This window comes from Harpegnathos saltator, unplaced genomic scaffold, assembly GCF_003227715.2.
Source record: "Harpegnathos saltator strain DR-91 unplaced genomic scaffold, Hsal_v8.6 scaffold160, whole genome shotgun sequence".
Classification (NCBI taxonomy): domain Eukaryota; kingdom Metazoa; phylum Arthropoda; class Insecta; order Hymenoptera; family Formicidae; genus Harpegnathos; species Harpegnathos saltator.
The window spans coordinates 805866-813840 of record NW_020229940.1 but is presented as its reverse complement, the minus strand read 5'-3'; positions in this window follow the sequence as shown (position 1 = coordinate 813840).

Below are 7975 nucleotides of genomic sequence, written 5' to 3'. Positions count from 1 at the left end.
ATCTCCGCTTCTACTGGGAGTAGAGAGTCGTCACTACGGCAAAATGTAGGGTTTTGAGAGGACTTTAATTTGGTGCCAGAACCAGGCCTGTATCTCTAACCGTTTAGGAGATATCGAAGGTTAAAGTTTTCCAAGCTTTCTCCTTTGATATCTCCGCTTCTACTGGGAGTAGAGAGTCGTCACTTACGGCAAAATGTAGGGTTTTGAGAGGACTTTAATTTGGTGCCAGAACCAGGCCTGTATCTCTAACCGTTTAGGAGATATCGAAGGTTAAAGTTTTCCAACCTTTCTCCGTTGATATCTCCGCTTCTACTGGGAGTAGAGAGTCGTCACTTACGGCAAAATGTAGGGTTTTGAGAGGACTTTAATTTGGTGCCAGAACCAGGCCTGTATCTCTAACCGTTTAGGAGATATCGAAGGTTAAAGTTTTCCAAGCTTTCTCCGTTGATATCTCCGCTTCTACTGGGAGTAGAGAGTCGTCACTAACGGCAAAATGTAGGGTTTTGAGAGGACTTTAATTTGGTGCCAGAACCAGGCCTGTATCTCTAACCGTTTAGGAGATACCGAAGGTTAAAGTTTTCCAAGCTTTCTCCTTTGATATCTCCGCTTCTACTGGGAGTAGAGAGTCGTCACTTACGGCAAAATGTAGGGTTTTGAGAGGACTTTAATTTGGTGCCAGAACCAGGCCTGTATCTCTAACCGTTTAGGAGATATCGAAGGTTAAAGTTTTCCAAGCTTTCTCCGTTGATATCTCCGCTTCTACTGGGAGTAGAGAGTCGTCACTTACGGCAAAATGTAGGGTTTTGAGAGGACTTTAATTTGGTGCCAGAACCAGGCCTGTATCTCTAACCGTTTAGGAGATATCGAAGGTTAAAGTTTTCCAAGCTTTCTCCGTTGATATCTCCGCTTCTACTGGGAGTAGAGAGTCGTCACTTACGGCAAAATGTAGGGTTTTGAAGGACTTTAATTTGGTGCCAGAACCAGGCCTGTATCTCTAACCGTTTAGGAGATATCGAAGGTTAAAGTTTTCCAAGCTTTCTCCGTTGATATCTCCGCTTCTACTGGGAGTAGAGAGTCGTCACTTACGGCAAAATGTAGGGTTTTGAGAGGACTTTAATTTGGTGCCAGAACCAGGCCTGTATCTCTAACCGTTTAGGAGATATCGAAGGTTAAAGTTTTCCAAGCTTTCTCCGTTGATATCTCCGCTTCTACTGGGAGTAGAGAGTCGTCACTTACGGCAAAATGTAGGGTTTTGAGAGGACTTTAATTTGGTGCCAGAACCAGGCCTGTATCTCTAACCGTTTAGGAGATATCGAAGGTTAAAGTTTTCCAACCTTTCTCCGTTGATATCTCCGCTTCTACTGGGAGTAGAGAGTCGTCACTTACGGCAAAATGTAGGGTTTTGAGAGGACTTTAATTTGGTGCCAGAACCAGGCCTGTATCTCTAACCGTTTAGGAGATATCGAAGGTTAAAGTTTTCCAAGCTTTCTCCGTTGATATCTCCGCTTCTACTGGGAGTAGAGAGTCGTCACTTACGGCAAAATGTAGGGTTTTGAGAGGACTTTAATTTGGTGCCAGAACCAGGCCTGTATCTCTAACCGTTTAGGAGATATCGAAGGTTAAAGTTTTCCAAGCTTTCTCCGTTGATATCTCCGCTTCTACTGGGAGTAGAGAGTCGTCACTTACGGCAAAATGTAGGGTTTTGAGAGGACTTTAATTTGGTGCCAGAACCAGGCCTGTATCTCTAACCGTTTAGGAGATATCGAAGGTTAAAGTTTTCCAAGCTTTCTCCGTTGATATCTCCGCTTCTACTGGGAGTAGAGAGTCGTCACTTACGGCAAAATGTAGGGTTTTGAGAGGACTTTAATTTGGTGCCAGAACCAGGCCTGTATCTCTAACCGTTTAGGAGATATCGAAGGTTAAAGTTTTCCAAGCTTTCTCCGTTGATATCTCCGCTTCTACTGGGAGTAGAGAGTCGTCACTTACGGCAAAATGTAGGGTTTTGAGAGGACTTTAATTTGGTGCCAGAACCAGGCCTGTATCTCTAACCGTTTAGGAGATATCGAAGGTTAAAGTTTTCCAAGCTTTCTCCGTTGATATCTCCGCTTCTACTGGGAGTAGAGAGTCGTCACTTACGGCAAAATGTAGGGTTTTGAGAGGACTTTAATTTGGTGCCAGAACCAGGCCTGTATCTCTAACCGTTTAGGAGATATCGAAGGTTAAAGTTTTCCAAGCTTTCTCCGTTGATATCTCCGCTTCTACTGGGAGTAGAGAGTCGTCACTTACGGCAAAATGTAGGGTTTTGAGAGGACTTTAATTTGGTGCCAGAACCAGGCCTGTATCTCTAACCGTTTAGGAGATATCGAAGGTTAAAGTTTTCCAAGCTTTCTCCGTTGATATCTCCGCTTCTACTGGGAGTAGAGAGTCGTCACTTACGGCAAAATGTAGGGTTTTGAGAGGACTTTAATTTGGTGCCAGAACCAGGCCTGTATCTCTAACCGTTTAGGAGATATCGAAGGTTAAAGTTTTCCAAGCTTTCTCCGTTGATATCTCCGCTTCTACTGGGAGTAGAGAGTCGTCACTTACGGCAAAATGTAGGGTTTTGAGAGGACTTTAATTTGGTGCCAGAACCAGGCCTGTATCTCTAACCGTTTAGGAGATATCGAAGGTTAAAGTTTTCCAAGCTTTCTCCGTTGATATCTCCGCTTCTACTGGGAGTAGAGAGTCGTCACTTACGGCAAAATGTAGGGTTTTGAGAGGACTTTAATTTGGTGCCAGAACCAGGCCTGTATCTCTAACCGTTTAGGAGATATCGAAGGTTAAAGTTTTCCAAGCTTTCTCCGTTGATATCTCCGCTTCTACTGGGAGTAGAGAGTCGTCACTTACGGCAAAATGTAGGGTTTTGAGAGGACTTTAATTTGGTGCCAGAACCAGGCCTGTATCTCTAACCGTTTAGGAGATATCGAAGGTTAAAGTTTTCCAAGCTTTCTCCGTTGATATCTCCGCTTCTACTGGGAGTAGAGAGTCGTCACTTACGGCAAAATGTAGGGTTTTGAGAGGACTTTAATTTGGTGCCAGAACCAGGCCTGTATCTCTAACCGTTTAGGAGATATCGAAGGTTAAAGTTTTCCAAGCTTTCTCCGTTGATATCTCCGCTTCTACTGGGAGTAGAGAGTCGTCACTTACGGCAAAATGTAGGGTTTTGAGAGGACTTTAATTTGGTGCCAGAACCAGGCCTGTATCTCTAACCGTTTAGGAGATATCGAAGGTTAAAGTTTTCCAAGCTTTCTCCGTTGATATCTCCGCTTCTACTGGGAGTAGAGAGTCGTCACTTACGGCAAAATGTAGGGTTTTGAGAGGACTTTAATTTGGTGCCAGAACCAGGCCTGTATCTCTAACCGTTTAGGAGATATCGAAGGTTAAAGTTTTCCAAGCTTTCTCCGTTGATATCTCCGCTTCTACTGGGAGTAGAGAGTCGTCACTTACGGCAAAATGTAGGGTTTTGAGAGGACTTTAATTTGGTGCCAGAACCAGGCCTGTATCTCTAACCGTTTAGGAGATATCGAAGGTTAAAGTTTTCCAAGCTTTCTCCGTTGATATCTCCGCTTCTACTGGGAGTAGAGAGTCGTCACTTACGGCAAAATGTAGGGTTTTGAGAGGACTTTAATTTGGTGCCAGAACCAGGCCTGTATCTCTAACCGTTTAGGAGATATCGAAGGTTAAAGTTTTCCAAGCTTTCTCCGTTGATATCTCCGCTTCTACTGGGAGTAGAGAGTCGTCACTTACGGCAAAATGTAGGGTTTTGAGAGGACTTTAATTTGGTGCCAGAACCAGGCCTGTATCTCTAACCGTTTAGGAGATATCGAAGGTTAAAGTTTTCCAAGCTTTCTCCGTTGATATCTCCGCTTCTACTGGGAGTAGAGAGTCGTCACTTACGGCAAAATGTAGGGTTTTGAGAGGACTTTAATTTGGTGCCAGAACCAGGCCTGTATCTCTAACCGTTTAGGAGATATCGAAGGTTAAAGTTTTCCAAGCTTTCTCCGTTGATATCTCCGCTTCTACTGGGAGTAGAGAGTCGTCACTTACGGCAAAATGTAGGGTTTTGAGAGGACTTTAATTTGGTGCCAGAACCAGGCCTGTATCTCTAACCGTTTAGGAGATATCGAAGGTTAAAGTTTTCCAAGCTTTCTCCGTTGATATCTCCGCTTCTACTGGGAGTAGAGAGTCGTCACTTACGGCAAAATGTAGGGTTTTGAGAGGACTTTAATTTGGTGCCAGAACCAGGCCTGTATCTCTAACCGTTTAGGAGATATCGAAGGTTAAAGTTTTCCAAGCTTTCTCCGTTGATATCTCCGCTTCTACTGGGAGTAGAGAGTCGTCACTTACGGCAAAATGTAGGGTTTTGAGAGGACTTTAATTTGGTGCCAGAACCAGGCCTGTATCTCTAACCGTTTAGGAGATATCGAAGGTTAAAGTTTTCCAAGCTTTCTCCGTTGATATCTCCGCTTCTACTGGGAGTAGAGAGTCGTCACTTACGGCAAAATGTAGGGTTTTGAGAGGACTTTAATTTGGTGCCAGAACCAGGCCTGTATCTCTAACCGTTTAGGAGATATCGAAGGTTAAAGTTTTCCAAGCTTTCTCCGTTAATATCTCCGCTTCTACTGGGAGTAGAGAGTCGTCACTTACGGCAAAATGTAGGGTTTTGAGAGGACTTTAATTTGGTGCCAGAACCAGGCCTGTATCTCTAACCGTTTAGGAGATATCGAAGGTTAAAGTTTTCCAACCTTTCTCCGTTGATATCTCCGCTTCTACTGGGAGTAGAGAGTCGCCATTTCCGGCAAAATGTAGGGTTTTGAAAGGACTTTAATTTGGTACCAGAGCCAGGCCTGTATCTCTAACCGTTTGGGAGATATCGAAGGTTAAAGTTTTCCAGCCATTCTCCGTCGATATCCAGCCTTCCTCCGTCGATATCTCCGTTTCTACTGGGAGTAGAGAGTCGTCCATGCAGTCGAAAATGTAGGGTTTTGAGAGGACTTTAATTTGGTACCAGAGCCAGGCCTGTATCTCTAACCGTTTAGGAGATATCGAAGGTTAAAGTTTTCCAACCTTTCTCCGTTGATATCTCCGCTTCCACTGGGAGTAGAGAGTCGCCATTTACGGCAAAATGTAGGGTTTTGAAAGGACTTTAATTTGGTACCAGAGCCAGGCCTGTATCTCTAACCGTTTAGGAGATATCGAAAGTTAAAGTTTTCCAGCCATTCTCCGTCGATATCCAGCATTCCTCCGTCGATATCTCCGCTTGTACTGGGAGTAGAGAATCGTTCATGTAGTCGAAAATGTAGGGTTTTGGGAGGACTTTAATTTGGTGCCAGAACCAGGCCTGTATCTCTAACCGTTTAGGAGATATCGAAGGTTAAAGTTTTCCAACCTTTCTCCGTCGATATCCAGCATTCCTCCGTCGATATCTCCGCTTCTACTGGGAGTAGAGAGTCGCCATTTACGGCAAAATGTAGGGTTTTGAAAGGACTTTAATTTGGTACCAGAGCCAGGCCTGTATCTCTAACCGTTTAGGAGATATCGAAGGTTAAAGATTTCCAGCCATTCTCCGTCGATATCCAGCCTTCCTCCGTCGATATCTCCGTTTCTACTGGGAGTAGAGAGTCGTCCATGTAGTCGAAAATGTAGAGTTTTGAGAGGACTTTAATTTGGTGCCAGAACCTGGCCTGGTTTTAATTACAAAAATATGAATAATTTATCAAATTAACCAAAGCTATTGGTTATTATGCATAATAACCGGTTATTATGCATAGTAACTGGATTTATCACTTTATCCGTAACATATACAACAACAGAATAAATAGATAGACAGACAGAGATTGACGAGAGTAATTGCAAATTCATAAAGTGATGATTACTAGTCGAATGATGACGGACTGTGAATGCCGAGCGCGAAATTCCGACTTCTTATTGCTGGAAAATTCGTCAAACGTCCGCTCTCATTATCGGAGACCTCCCGCATAATAAATGATTCCACATACCTGGAAACGTGACGTATCGCTGCCGGCGTCCCGCTTCCCGGCTGCTGGAGTCCTTCGGATTTCACTCACTCACGCTTCTAACACTGAATACTCGCGAGTCGACTGTGCGGTTAATCAACGTGATGCCGACGCGATGCAGATTGAATATCTCGAGGACCGACGAGACATATTTCTTTCAATTATACGAGAGGAAATGACGAGCGCGTCGTGCACGGCTGCTGCTGATGGAAAGAGGTCGAGTACGCGAGGCACGCGAGTATTAATACAAAGGGCAAAAAGTGTCGTCGCTCACGAGCCGATCAACACAATCGGCGCGATGTAAACATTGCGGGCCTCGGCGGTTGTTGAAGCAAGATACTTGCCCTTGGGTGTCTCTTCTTTTCTCGAAGGTTCCAGAACGACGAGAGGAATGCGAAGAGGCCTTTCAACTGTACGCGACATTGATTTACTACTTATTGATTACTGAAAATAAAGAAAATTATTCTGTCGAAGCATCGGATATTTGTTAGCTTTATGTTAATTAAAGAGAAATGTGTACGATTAGAAAATATGTTAGCAACTAATTGTACAGAATGTTAAAGTTGTTGTAACGCCGTTTTCGGAGAATAATTAAAGGTCATGGTAGCGTTAAAGAGTGGAATTTCATTTCATGCGAATTTTGTCTCGTTCTTATTAAATGTTAGATTATCCGCTGCGGACAATAACTCTTCTACTTTTCATCTAATATTCAATGATAATAAATAACATTTAATTGCATTCGTTTGGCTTTTTTTATTTTGAAAATAAAAAAATATATACCAGGTTGAGATTCACCCATGACAACATCAACGTGATTTTCTTTGATGCTTTTTTCAAAAGTTCAAGTATTTCGTCGACTCGCGGGATATTTATAATCGGAGTCTCGTCACGTTAATTAACATGTGCTCCTCCGAGCGGATCGAATGCTCACCGACGGCCACTGTCAGTACCACGAGCGAATGTCCGAAGCGGACGGGATGCTGAATTGAGAAGCAGGACAAAGGGAATGGGACGCGGGCAACGATACATCATGTGTCTCCAGACGTATCAAATCGTTAATTATATAGGAGACTTTGATACGGCAACATGTATGTAGAGGATTTAATATTTTATACGTATTTTTATTTTTCCTGCTCCCCCCCCCCCCGCTCTTTTTAGACGTCCTGGCATAGTCTGGCATAGAGATAGTAACTATGATTGCAGCACGGACATAAACCGCCTAAAAGTGAATGTAGCACGGACTTCCACCACATGCAGATTTTACCACCAAGACCCAAAAGTGGATGTAGCATCGTAGTTCTCCTCTCAAAATGGATGCAAACGGCGCCCATTCTCAGTGCGAAAAATCGATGTCGCCGAAAACGCCGTGTTGGCTGCTCTCAGGTTCCTCTCTGGTGTGAGGCAGACCTTAGCAGCATGAGAGATCCGATAGAGGCGTGGCGATCGGTGCATTCTGGTGGTGGTGATCACAAAAATAAAACTAGTAGTGCCATCTATGAATCATTTTCAGAAGCTTAAAACCATCGATAGTCTATAATGCTAATGGAGCTAGAGGATCTCGAGAGTGTGCGCTCAAATTAGGTGTATAACTGAACCGTGACTCTCTTCAATAATTCAACTTTTTTTGGCATTTTCAAATTTTTCCTCCACATAAAACTTTTTGAATATCAATCTTAACATCCTAAGGGACCATTTGAGCCAAAAAAATTTTTTTTAATTTTTTCAAAGTGATAAGGTGATATTATCCCTTAAATAGCGTAACTCTCTACCACCTTATTATTTAATCTTTTCGTTTTTTTACATATCATTGGCGAATTATTTGCATGTAAAAAAGAAGCGTTATATTCTGTCGCGTAATTGTCACTGCGACGGAATTCCGGTGCGTGCATGGGTGTGTAGAGAACGAAGTAACCAGCGAA